At 22.6% G+C, this 13,755-nt stretch overlaps 1 protein-coding gene across 5 annotated transcripts in view; it reads right to left on the reverse strand.

The window, feature by feature from the left end:
* LOC122506251 (kinesin-like protein KIF12) overlaps positions 1-13,755 on the reverse strand; it is a 72,185-nt gene that overhangs the window by 28,585 nt on the left and 29,845 nt on the right. The window contains exon 1 of one of the 5 annotated variants that reach the window (XM_043618480.1): positions 11,256-11,275. The exons of 3 other annotated variants lie outside the window; for them this stretch is intronic. The gene's annotated coding sequence lies outside the window, so the exon portion shown is untranslated. Of the gene's footprint in view, positions 1-421; positions 842-11,255; positions 11,276-13,755 lie in introns of those variants that run through there. One more of the 5 variants, XM_043618422.1, reaches the window with a different exon arrangement.

The raw sequence follows: 13,755 nt of genomic DNA on the forward strand, positions 1-13,755 counted from the left end.
TCTTTAACAAATTTAATTATTTTCAGTTGAATTTCACAAAATTTATATTAATTCGATAATTTCTTTTAATTTATTTATACATATGTATATTTTTTTAAAATTATTTTTAATTAATTTAGGTAGTACTAAACTAATTCAAATTTAGAGAACAGTAAAATATCTATAAAAATTGAAATAAAAAGCGATTCTTTAAAAACAAGTTAAAATAATAATACTTTTTTAAATTTAGAGAAAAAATCCCTGGTATTAAATTAAAATATTTATTAAAAGAATTAAAAAATTATTATAAATTAAATTCTTTTGTATATTAAATATTTCTCTTTTATATAATTTAATAAATCTATTATAAATTATATTTCGCAAAAAAATAGTTGGTAATAAAATATTGTATATAAAAATTTACATTTAAATAATAACTCACCAAAGATTATCTGCACATTAATATTATCACGTTCATTTTTCCAACTCCTTTCAATTCGTTATTATCACACAAAACGAATAAAAAACGGAAAAACTTTTTTTTAAAATTAATTGCAAATAAAATGTAATAAAATTAAAAATTTTGCTATCTAAGTAACTGAGGGTCAAAGTATATAAAATTGGGGGGTGAGTAGTAAACAAGTAATGTATGTATATGTAAAAAGGCTTAATCCATGCTATGGACACGATTGCGCGCACTAGACTAACTCTTTATGTGACATGAAGGTAGACTTGACCCTCGGGGGGGTTGTTTTCTATAGGTGGTCAAATCGATCGAAATCGAGTGTAATGTGCATTTTCATAAACATGTTCATGTTTATATAATAAGACCAACTGTCCATTGACAGTTGCAATACAATCAAGAAATGCACGTGCACTCGCTTTAATATTTGTATATTTATATACGGTATTCGGATTTACGAGTGAACTTGACACCTGATGAAAAAGGGCCAGTGGCAATACCATTCACGCCTATATACAAAATTGGACAAATTTCTTCCTGTCGCTTGTCAACAAACGACCGTAGCATAAACTATCCCTTATAAATAATTCATGCAATCGAATTTTGACTTTCCCTCTTCGCCTCTATAAAGTATTTAAACAGATATTTTTAAATTTATGCTTTAAAAGTTTTATAAAAAAATTACTATTAAACTTCAAATTTCCGAATTTTCTGCTAATCATCAAATTTTGTATTTCCCTTATTTTGTTCTAAATTATTAATTTAAAACAAAATTTATTAATTTAAAAAATTTATTAATTGAAATCGTTTTTTGGAAACGATTCAAAAATTTTTTGCAAGAATTTAATTATTTTCACAAATAATGAAATCCTTCGCTGAAATTCAAATATTTTCAAAATCTACAATTTTAATAAAATTTATCAAAAGAATTCAATTATTTAAAAACAAATTAATAAAATACTTCGCAAACACTCCATTAATATCATGAATAATAAAATTATCACACGAATTCAATTATATGAAATATAATTGCAAAAAAAAGTTTTGAAAGAAATCAATAATTTAAAATATTTCCATAAAATATTGTGGAAGAAATTAATTATATTTTCTAAAATTTTGATAACATTTGTTTATAAGCATTACTTAAATTATTTTCATAAATAATTAAATTCATTGCAAGAATTCAATTATTTTTAATATACAGTTTTAATTAAATTATTCCAAGTAATTAAATTATTCTTTTAAATTTTCATAAATTTACAGAAATTTTAATAAAATCCTTCGCAAGAATTCAATTATTTTTACAAATAAAAAAATTGTTCACAGGAATTCAATTATTTAAAAACATTTACTGAGATTCGTTGCAAGAATTCAATTATTTTCATAAATTTAAAATTCTTCACAGAAATTCAATTATTTAAAAAAATTTACTGAAATTCGTTGCAAGAATTCAATTATTTTCATAAATAATCAAATTCTTCACAAAAATTCAATTATTTAAAAAAATTATTTACTGAAATTCGTTGCAAGAATTATTTGCAAAAATTTGAATAAAATCCTTAGCAAGAATTAAATTATTTTTATGAATAAAATATTTTTACAGAAATTCAATTATTTACAAAAATTTATTGATATTCGTTGCAAGAATTCAATTATTTTTTATAAATAATAAAATACTTCAGAGAAATTCAATTATTTAAAAAAACGAACTGAAATTCGTTGCAAGAATTCAATTATTTTCATAAATAATCAAATTCTTCACAAAAATTCAATTATTTAAAAAAATTATTTACTGTAATTCGTTGCAAGAATTCAATTATTTTCATAAATAATAAAATTCTTTAAACAAATTCAATTATTTACAAAAATTTGAATAAAATCCTTAGCAAGAATTAAATTATTTTTATAAATAAAATTTTTTTACAGAAATTCAATTATTTAAAAAAATTTACTGAAATTCGTTGCAAGAATTCAATTATCTTCATAAGTAAAGAAAATTCTTCACAGAAATTCAATTATTTAAAAAAATTTACAAACATTTGTTGCAAGAAATCAATTAATTTCATAAATAATAAAATTCTTTAAACAAATTCAATTTTATATTAAAAAATTTACTGAAATTTCTTTGCGAGAATTCAATTATTTTCATAAATAAAAAAAAATTCTTCACAGTAATTCAATTATTTAAAAAGAATTTACTGAAATTCGTTGCAAGAATGCAATTATTTTTATAAATAATAAAATTCTTCACATATATTCAATTATTTTTAATACAATTTCAAATAAATTCCTCGAAAAATGTAATTATTTTCAAAAATTTTATAAAAATTTTTAGACAAAAATCAATTATTTACATAATTTTGATAACATTATTTATAAGTATTCAATTCTAAGAGATAATCATTTATTCTATCAGTTATTTATTTTTGTATTTAAATAATTTAATTCTTGTAGAACTTTCTAATAAGAATTAATTGAAAAATGAATTTTAGTTAAAATTTTAGATTACAATTTAATGTTAAATGCCTTATAGTATTAACTTTTATAAATAGGTAAATTTTAAAAACCTTTACATTAACATTATAAAAAAATTTTAATTCCTGTGGAAAAATAAGTATTTTTTTTAATTGAATAAAAATTATTCAAGTATGAATAATTTAATTTAGAAAATTATGAAAAAAATTAGTCTTTTAAAAAATTTAAATTTGAATTTTTTGAATTAATTTGAAGTAAAAAATTAAAAGTATTTATTTAAATTTATAATTACTTGAAAGTTTTTTTAAATTTATTTGAAATAAATTTTATATTTACAAAAAAAATTATATTTTTACTTTTAAAAGTTATTTTGAAATATAATCGAATTTTTGAAGAATTCTAACTAAACATTTGGAAAATAATTGAATTTCATAAAAATTTAAAATTCAAGTTATTACTATAGGTTAAGAAGAAAAGTGAATATTTTTTATGCAAGTCAGCGAAATAAAAAACAAATTTTGTTGCTGTAATTTTTGTAAATTTAAAACGTGTTTTTTAGTCGTCAAATTTAATTTTTCGATAGCTACTTTTTTTACTACTTTTTTCACTCTTAAAGCTCTACTATTTGCCACTTTTTTAAAATTAATTAATGAGTACTAAGCCTGGTATTGTAATATTTTTAACTATTATTTAACTATATTTGTTCCGTTAAATTTGAAATATGGTCTTTAATAATGATTCAGTTGAACTAAATTTTCAGTAATCGTAGCATTTACTCATTCCTTCTGTCGGTAAAAAAAGGGAATAAATATAATTATTCAAAATACTATATCGAAGGGTAAATGCTCTCTAAACATCATAATAATATATCAATAATTCATAATGACTTTATCAAACATTAATAATTCAGAAATTAGTGTCAATTATTAATCGTTAAAGGATTATCGAAAAATTAGGAACATCATCAAAGACCATTACTACTAATAATTAAGAAAGAAATTTATGCGCATTTTTCATGAATTGTAAAAATTTTCTCAGAATTGAAAAATTTACTTTTGTACAAATTTTTGTACTTAAAGAATTATCTGTATAAATTTCTTCCGCAGGTAATAACATAAGTGTTTTACTCTTTTCATTATTAAAATCTACTTTTGTTATTGAAAAAATAAAGAACGCTACTTTAATTCGACTGTCTTATCTTCATAATATATGCAAAACTATTTCCTTCCGGGTGTAAACTATTAAATATTAAAATTCTTCATCACTCATTTATACGAAGGCAACTATAATTTTAATATAATTCGTTTTTCTCGTGTCAAAAATCCATTATAACTTTTTCGGGTTATTAGACTGAGAAAATATCCACTTCAACCTTCTCAATTATTAATGAGAACAAAACATTTCTTCTGCACCTAAAGTCTTTTGACATTTCAACTCTGTTAACAGATCGAAAAAGTATATACATTGTAATAAAAGTTCATTGCCAGGGTCATGAAATACCGACTCTTACAATGTCTTACAATTAGAAAATTAGTATACAGAAAGGCATATTTCTTTTTCTAGATTTTAAGCCGCAAATTTTTTTTTTATAACCGATTTTGTAGAAAATCTATACATTTACTGTTTAAATAATAATAATTTCGAGGGATCGATGAAATTTCAATTTACCTAAACTCACGTTGTTTAGGGTTGTCAAATATTTAATTTCAATTTATTTTTTATTATTTGTGTTAAATAAAATAATTATAATAACACAGGCACACAAAAAAAAAGTTTCGTGGCCGAGACACTACAGTAGTATATTCCCATATGTTTTTGGTCGCTGAATCCGAATCTGAAGTCCGAATGCTCAAATTGGTTCTTTTTTTTTAGTTATACTCAAAAAACGACTCAAAACACGATTTTGAACCAAAAAAATTAAAAATTTTTTTTGTGACATGACAATAGCATATTTCCATGTATTTTTTCCCGCTGAATCCGGATTCGAAGTCAGAATTGACAGATGTGCTCAAAATTATGAGCTAAACTCAAAAAACAGATTTAAAATGACGAAAATGAAAAATTTTTTCTGTGACACTGCAAAAGTATATTCCTATGTATTTTTTCACGCTGAATCCGAATTCAAAGTCAAAATAGACAGATTTGCTCAAAATTTTGAGATTTACTCAAAAAACCACTCAAAAAAGACTCAAAAATCCGAATTAAGATGAAAAAATTTTTTATGACACTTCACTACTATATTCCCATGTACTTTTTTCCGCTGAATCCGAATTCGCAGTCAGAATCGACAGATTTGCTCAAAATTTTGAGATAAGCTCAAAGAACTGATAAAAAAAGCGATTTAAAATAAAGAAATGGCAATTTTTTGCTATGACACTACATTACAGTATTTCCATATATTTTTACACTCGGATCTCGCATTTGAAGTCAGAATTATTCTAATGGCTCAAAATTTTGAGACACACAAGAAAATCTGTTAAGTTACAAAAATTAAAGTCAAGAAACTCTACTTTTCTTGCTAGTACACTACATTAGTATATTCTCATGTTTTTACATCTGCTTCTAAATTCAAAGTTAAAATTATTAAATTGGCTCAAAATTTTAAGTTAAATCCAAAAATGCTCAAAATTTAATTTAATGCAAAAGAGTTCATTTTTTTGGTATTCGGTAGTGTATTCCCATGAATTTTATATACGCTGAATACAAATTCGAAGTTAGAATTATCAGAATGACATAAAATTTTTTAGAACTCAAACCCTGGTTACAGGTACAAGCATGCATGTTTTTGAGCACTTTTAATGAAATCCAAAATTTTGAGCCACTTTGAAAATTCTGACTTTGGAATCACAGTGAAAAAATACATGGGAATACACTAGTGTAGTGTCATAGCAAAAAATTTCCTTTATTCATATTAAATACATTTTTATCAGTTTTTTGAGTATATCTCAAAATTTTAAGCAAATCAGTCAGAAATCTGTCAATTCTGACTTTAAATGCGAGATCCGATATGGAAATACTGTAATGTAGTGTCATAGCAAAAAATTTCCATTTCTTTATTTTAAATCGCTTTTTTTATCAGTTCTTTGAGCTTATCTCAAAATTTTGAGCAAATCTGTCAATTCTGACTGCGAATTCGGATTCAGCGGGAAAAAGTACATGGGAATATAGTAGTGTAGTGTCATAAAAAATTTTTTTCATCTTAATTCGGTTTTTTGAGTCTTTTTTTGAGTGGTTTTTTGAGTTTATCTCAAAATTTTGAGCAAATCTGTCTATTTTGACTTCGAATTCGGATTCAGCGTGAAAAAATACATAGGAATATACTTTTGCAGTGTCACAGAAAAAATTTTTCATTTTCGTCATTTTAATTCGGTTTTTTGAGTCGTTTTTTGAGTATAACTAAAAAAAAAGAACCAATTTGAGCATTCGGATTTCAGATTCGGATTCAGCGGCCAAAAATACATGGGAATATACTATTGTAGTGTCTCGGCCACGACACTTTTTTTTTGTGTGCCTGTGTAATCTAAGTAAAATGTCATTTCTGTCAAAATATTTTTAGTTCATAACATGTGAATAAACATGCGTATGTCACGAACTAAGAATATTTGATAGAAATGACAACAACTTTTCAAAATTCCGTCAAACCGGAATTTGCTGCCTTTTTTTTAAATCTGATGTCAACTTTGAAATTAGTATCAAAATTTGGTTAAAATTTTTTTATATACCTTAAAGTTTAAAAATATAATATAATATAATTATAATATAATTTTACAAGCCACCTGGATATACAAAGTGTAAATTAAATTTGACCTATTGTAAATTCTAAAAGATATTCTAAAACAAACCTTCCTAAAAACTCGTGTACTTATATGTATAAACATATTTTGTTATACAACCGAACTATTTCACAATGTTTCTTCTATAAAAAATAAATAATATACATTACATCATAATCGTGCATCTTGTAAATATACATATACGTACATCCAAGATTCACATTGTATATAAATTGAATAGAAAACTAGCTTGATAATTCACTTTACTTTTATAAGCAAAATTACGAACTTCTCTCTGATTTTACAATCTCTCTATTCAATGAAAGTCGTGACGCGAAGAAGAATCCTTTATTTATATTATGTTACTTCAGAGAATGAAAGTAACATTTTGTTGCAACCTACAAACTATATATACACGATTTGACATTATAAAGTCTGGTTTTCTACATTCAAAAACGTGTGAAAAAATTTTCGGACTGGTTTACACACACAGCATGAAACACGTGGCGAATTATAAATGGCTCTCATTCAATTAATTGGCTAATAAAAGAAACGCGCTTTGAAATACTTGACATTATCGATATGTTTGCATATATGTACATACCTAAAAATAGAAGTATTAATATTTAGAAATTAAAATATTCTGTGAAAATTTGTAATTACAGTTCCGAATCTTATGCTCTTTTGCGGTAGATACTTAATATTCAGATTTCGCACTCGATAATTAATTTTACACCCAGAGAAAAATGTTATTTAAACCAAATATATTTTATTTTAGTTAAATAAACGTATATTTGTCTCAGAACCAACTAGACTGCTTATTTGTTTTAAATAAAAATTTTATTCGAGATAAATAAAACATATACTTTAGAGAAATAAATTTTTATTTAAAACAAATAAAATTTATTTGAAACAAATAAAAAGTCTAGTTGGTTCTAAGCCAAATATACCATTTCTCTAGGTGTAAAAATGTAGCTTTCTTGTTTATCTTGCTAAGAAATTGAATTCCTGCAAACGAATTTTATTATTCATGAAAAAATTTAAAAATTAATAAAAATAATTTAATTCTTGCGAAGAATTTTATACAAATTTTTAAATAATTGATTTCTCTTGACTACTTTTATGCAAATTCTAATTTAAATAATTGAATTCCAGAGAAATTTTTATTATTCATGAAATAAGAATTGATTTATTAGGGAACGTCCATAAACTACGTAGACCAATTTTTTGGAAATTTTAACCCCCCCCCCCTCCCCTAGACGTGCTACGTAGTTTATGAACGTTCCCTTACGAAGATTTATACAAATTTTTTTTTAAATAATTGAATTCAGTTTAGAAATTTCATGATAATAGTAGAAATTCAAAATCATTGAGTTGCGAAAAATGTTTAAAAATAATTAAATTTTACAAAGAGTTTTATTAAATTTTTTGACAATAACTGAATGTTTGTGTGGTATTTTACTAAATTTTTTTTTGAAAATAATTGAATTCTTAAAAAGTATTTTATTATTTATGAAAATAATTGAATTCTTGTTAACGATTTTATTAGAACTTTTGAAAATAATTGAATTTTCAATAAGAAATTTATTACATTTTAAAATAATTGAATTCTTGTGATGAATTTTACTAAAATCTAGAAAAATAATTGAATTCATCTAAAAAATTTAAAAAAAAACACTTTTTTTAAATAATTGATTTTCTTGAGGAATTTTATTAAACGATTTGAAAACAATTGAATTCCTGTGAAAAATTCTAATATTTTTTGTAAATAATTGAATTCTGACAAAGAATTTTAAAAAAAACATTTTTTTAATGTAATTGATTCTTTAGAGGAATTAAAAATTAAAATTTTAACAATTACATTTTTTGAGCAATTCCTGTAAATTTGTATTAAAAATAATTGAAATCCTTCGATGAATTTTATTATTTGTGAAAATAATTGAATAGTTGCAAAGAATTTTATAATAATTTTTAAATAATTTACTTCTTTCATCTAATTTTATGTAAATTCTAATATAAATAATTGAATTCCTGAGAAATTTTCATTCTTCGTGAAAAGAATTGAATTCTTATGAAGATTTTTACAAACAAATTTTTAAATAACTGAAATCTGTGTGGAAATTTTTTGAAAATAGTAAAAAAAATTGAAAATCATTGAATTGCGAAAAGTTTTTCAAAATAATTAAATTTTACAAATTCTATTAAATTTTTATTAATAATCGTTGTATTCCGGTAATCTGTTCGCAGTTTGAAGTTACTTGTTTTTTTTCTAACTTTTTTAATAATTTTTCTTTTTAAATATTTTCAATTTTAAAATTAATATATTAAAAATCATTGAATTCTTGCAAAGAATTTTATCAAAAACTTTGAGAATAATTGAATTTCTTCGAAGAATTTTATTATTTATGAAAATAATTGAATTCTTACAAAGAATTTTATTGAAATTTTTGGAAATAATTTAATTTAAATAATAATAATAATAATAATAATAATAATTTTAATTTTATTGTTTATGATAATAATTGAATAGTTACAATGAATTTTATTAAAATTTTAAAAAATAATTGAAATCCTGAGAAGAATTTTATTATTTATGAAAATAATTTAATTCTTGCGAAGAATTATTTATAAAAAATTTGTAAATAATTGAATTCCCGTAAAATATTTATTATTTATGAAACTAATTAAATGTTTGTGTAGATTCTTATAAAGAATTTCATCAATACTTTTGAAAATAATTAAATTCTTAAAAAATATTTGTAAAAATAATTGAACTATTGCGAAAAATTTTATTAAATTGTTTAAAAAGAATTGAATTTCTGTGAAAAATTTTGTTATTTTTGAAAATAATTAAATTCTTCATAAGAAGAAATAATTAATTTTTTCGATATATAATAAATATTATGAAAATTTTATTTTAAATAATTGAATTCTTGTGAAAAACTTTATTTGTGAAGAAGATTTTTATTAAAATCTAAAAGAGTAATTGAATTATTTTAAAACAATTTAATTTAAATTGTATTAAAAATAATTGATTTCTATTGAACAATAATATTAAAATTTTCGCAAAAATAATTGAATTCCTGGGAAGAATTTTATTATTTATAAAAATAATCGAATTATTACGAAAAATTTTATTCAAATTTTGAAGAAGAATTGAATTTCTATGTATAATTTTGTTATTTTTGAAAATCATTGAATTCTTCATAAGAATTTTATAAACATTGTTTTAAATAATTAATTTTTTCGAAATAATAATAAATATTAAAATCTTATTTTTAATAATTGAATTTATGAAAATAATTGAATTCTCACTTAGAATTTTATCAAAAATTTTTTTAAAAAATTGAAAATTGAATACCGTAAGTGAGGCTAAATTCGCTCAATTTTTCAATTCTTTTTTAAATAACTTCGGGAAACGATGAAAATAAACATTGGCACTGAAAATATATAATCTTTAATCCTTTATGTTTCCTATTACTGCATAAAGAAATTAAAATATGTTGCAGAAAATTATTTATAAGCCGTTTTTTGTGAGCGACTTTACCTTTAAATGATGGGTAAATTCGCTCACCATTATTATTCTGGCAAAATATATTATAATCTGCAAAAATGAAACTAAATATTCTTTAGAATCAATAAAGAAAAAAATTAAGAACAATATACAAAGTTATTGGAATAAATATTTAATATTGTTTTATCAATAAGTAATTAGATTCAATCATTCAATCAAACGTACTCATAACCATAAAAAACAAGGTTAAGTTTGACAGTTTAGTGCTTAAACCGTTTTAAATCGTTTAATTTTCAGTTATAAGAGTGCTATTATTTAAAAAAATCGAATTATAAATTAAAGTAATTAACATACTTGAAATATCCAGGCCCAAACATCTTTTTTGTAGATTTATTTCCTGAGCGAATTTACACAACAAATTTAAATTTTTTTTTAAATTGATTTTTTGCAGAATCTGTTTATTGCTTAAATTTTTGTGCTTTATGAAAATCATGTTGGAGATACAGGAAATGTAATGTTCAGAAGTATTCAACTTAAAAATTTTGAAGTAAAGCTTTATTCCCTACTTTTTCATACTACTTGTTCAATATGAAAATTATTCACTTGTGTTTTAAATATAATTTCTACTGAAAGTTACCAATGAATTTGCTGCAAATAAATTTTAAATTAAAGTTTAGCATTTATATTAACCAAAACAATTGTAAATCTTAAATATTTCTGTCTAAAAAGTATGTTAATCGAATTTTAAAAAATAGACATCGGTTGAGCGAATTTACCCTACATGAGCGAATTTAGCCTCACTTACGGTACCTACTTGATATTAAAAATAATTGAATTTTTGAATATATTTTGAAAATAATTGAATCATTTTAAAGAATTTCATTATAATTTTTGAGAATAGTCTTTTGATTTCTAGTATTAGTGAATTTCTTTTCTAAATTTCTGTCATCATAAAAACATTAATGATTTTTCGAACATTAAAACTATTGTACTATCTTCAATTTTAATCCTCAAGCATCGAATACCTTTTTTTATTGACTATTTTTCTTACCTTGATTTCAAAAATCATCGGTTTTGTAGATAAGAACAAAAACCAAACGAAACACAAAGTACCAAATACAAATATGTTGCATATATAAGAATCAATAATGAATTTACCAGATAGAGATGAATAAATGAAAGAAATCGTGAAAGAGACTTTATACGAGAGTCTAGACAGGAAATAACAGTGGAAACTATGACGAGAGAGAATACAACTTACTGTAATGAAATTATACGACCTCTTATGAATTTCCATATAAGTGTGCAGTATAAAGATACAATCTTGCTTCACATACAACTTGTCCTTTTTATGAGAAGTTAATTTTTTTCTTTTTCTTTTAAATAAAAATTGTATCTGTAATTTTTTTTCTCATCACGTAAATAAAAATTTTGTTATTAAATTTCTAATTACAAGTAAAGTATATAGTTGACGATGCTATACCAATGTTGCTGCTATTAATCAATTTTGTGAAAATACCCGACGCGGGAAAAATATATTCAATATGAAAATAGCAAAAACCGGAATTGGGAATTTGTTATTATTAAAATTATCATCACTAACACTAATGTGTATATGAAAATTTATTACATCAAGAAAATAAAATTAAAATATCCTTACTGGGGGTAGAAAAAAAAAATCTTAGCCATCTTCTCTCGAGAAACTCGTTTATCGTCATAAAAAGACATGACCAAACGCGTATATCTATATTTGTTATCTGACATGCTCACTTCCGGGGAGTGTCGTAATTACTGATTACAGTTCCCTTCTATTTGGAATATAGTGGTATATGTGTATTTATATACATATAAATTTTGTTATTTGCTTAATATTTTTGATTATGTTGATATTTGTAATTTTCTCAAAAAAAAATCACATTCACCTACTTTTAGCTGTTTTAATAGGTGCTTGCCTAAGTGTTATTCTTATTATTATTATATTGTTTCTTAAAAGACTTTACATCATTTTGTCACGGCTAGTGGAGTACGAGCTTTGGATTTTAAAATAGCCCTACTTTGCCTTTACTACACGCTCTTAGTTCAGGTTGTTAACCTACAATTCAAACTTGTTACGAAAAAACATTCTCCATTCACATGGGACAAGGGGGAAAAATAGAAGACTAAATTATAGCACACTGCAGAATGCCAAGTTTCTGGAGAAAAAGAAAAGAATGATAATAATAATGTGTAGGCACATTCCAAATATGTGTGTAGAAAAATATGGATCATGTTATACGAACATAAAAAAAGGAAAAATATTTTACTATTTAAGGAATAAAGATGATAAATGATTAGATTTAGATTGAAAGAATACAGAAGAAAGACAAACGGATTTTAAAACAAAAAAAAACTAATTGAAGTCCTAATGACGAATCTTTTTTGCTTGTCGATGTTTATAACTATTTCACCTACCGACAGAAATCAAGTTGATGATCGAATAAATTTGACAAATGGTTTATGTTACAATACCAGTTTAAAAATACTCTACAGTGTTGTTTCTTCAGATTTACAAATGTATACCCAGGGTTGTCACGCTTTTGCTATTTTCAAATTCCCTGATTTTTCCAGGTTAAAAAACGAAATTTTTCCAGGTTTTTAAAATATATTTTGTATTTTACCAAATTAAATAATTCCCTGATTTCAAGAAAAAACTTTGACTTTTTTTCTGACTCTAAAGAACTTTATTTTTAAATAAATATTTAATTATTATTATTTTTTCATAGAAATTAAGATTTTCAAAAATTTTAAATTCAATATAAGAATATTATTATAAAACATGAAGATACATTATAACTTCTTTCTTCATGTTTTATAGTAATTAAATCTTGCTCCTTTGTTATTGTAATTTCTTCAAAAATTTTTTTCATTATTTCGATTATTAATTTCTAGAATTTTCAACTAAAATTCTTCTTTAAGTCAATTTTTTAAAAAGTTCTTTGACAATTTTCAAATCCTTTTTCTTACAATTATTTAATTTTACGAAATTTCGATTATTCTGACATTCTTCAATGAAACATGAATTTTGCTATTTATAAAAATAATTAAAATATTGAAGAGGATTTTTAAAAAAGTTATGAAAATAACTGAAACTTTTTAGATGAATATTATTATTTATGAAAATAATTGAATTTTACAAAGAATTTTATTGAAATTACTGAAAATAATTGAATTTTGTAGAAGAATTTTCCTATTTATAAAGTTAATTGAAATCATGGGGCGAGGATTTTAACGATTTTTTTTTAAATAATTAAATTTCTGCTAAAAATTATATTACTTTTCAAATAATTGAAATCTTAAGATGAATTTTCAACTAAAATTCTTCTCTAAGTCAATTTTTTAAAAAGTTCTTTGAAAATTTTCAAATCCTTTTCATCAGAATTTAATTTTACAAAATTTCTATTATTCCAACATTCTTCAATTAAATAAATTAGAAATTAAAAACTTGAAATAACTAAAAAAAATATTCCATATTAAACTTTTTGAAAAAAATTAATTCTGCAAAATTCTTAATT

This window comes from Leptopilina heterotoma, unplaced genomic scaffold (assembly GCF_015476425.1).
Source record: "Leptopilina heterotoma isolate Lh14 unplaced genomic scaffold, ASM1547642v1 Lhet_0, whole genome shotgun sequence".
NCBI classification, from domain to species: domain Eukaryota; kingdom Metazoa; phylum Arthropoda; class Insecta; order Hymenoptera; family Figitidae; genus Leptopilina; species Leptopilina heterotoma.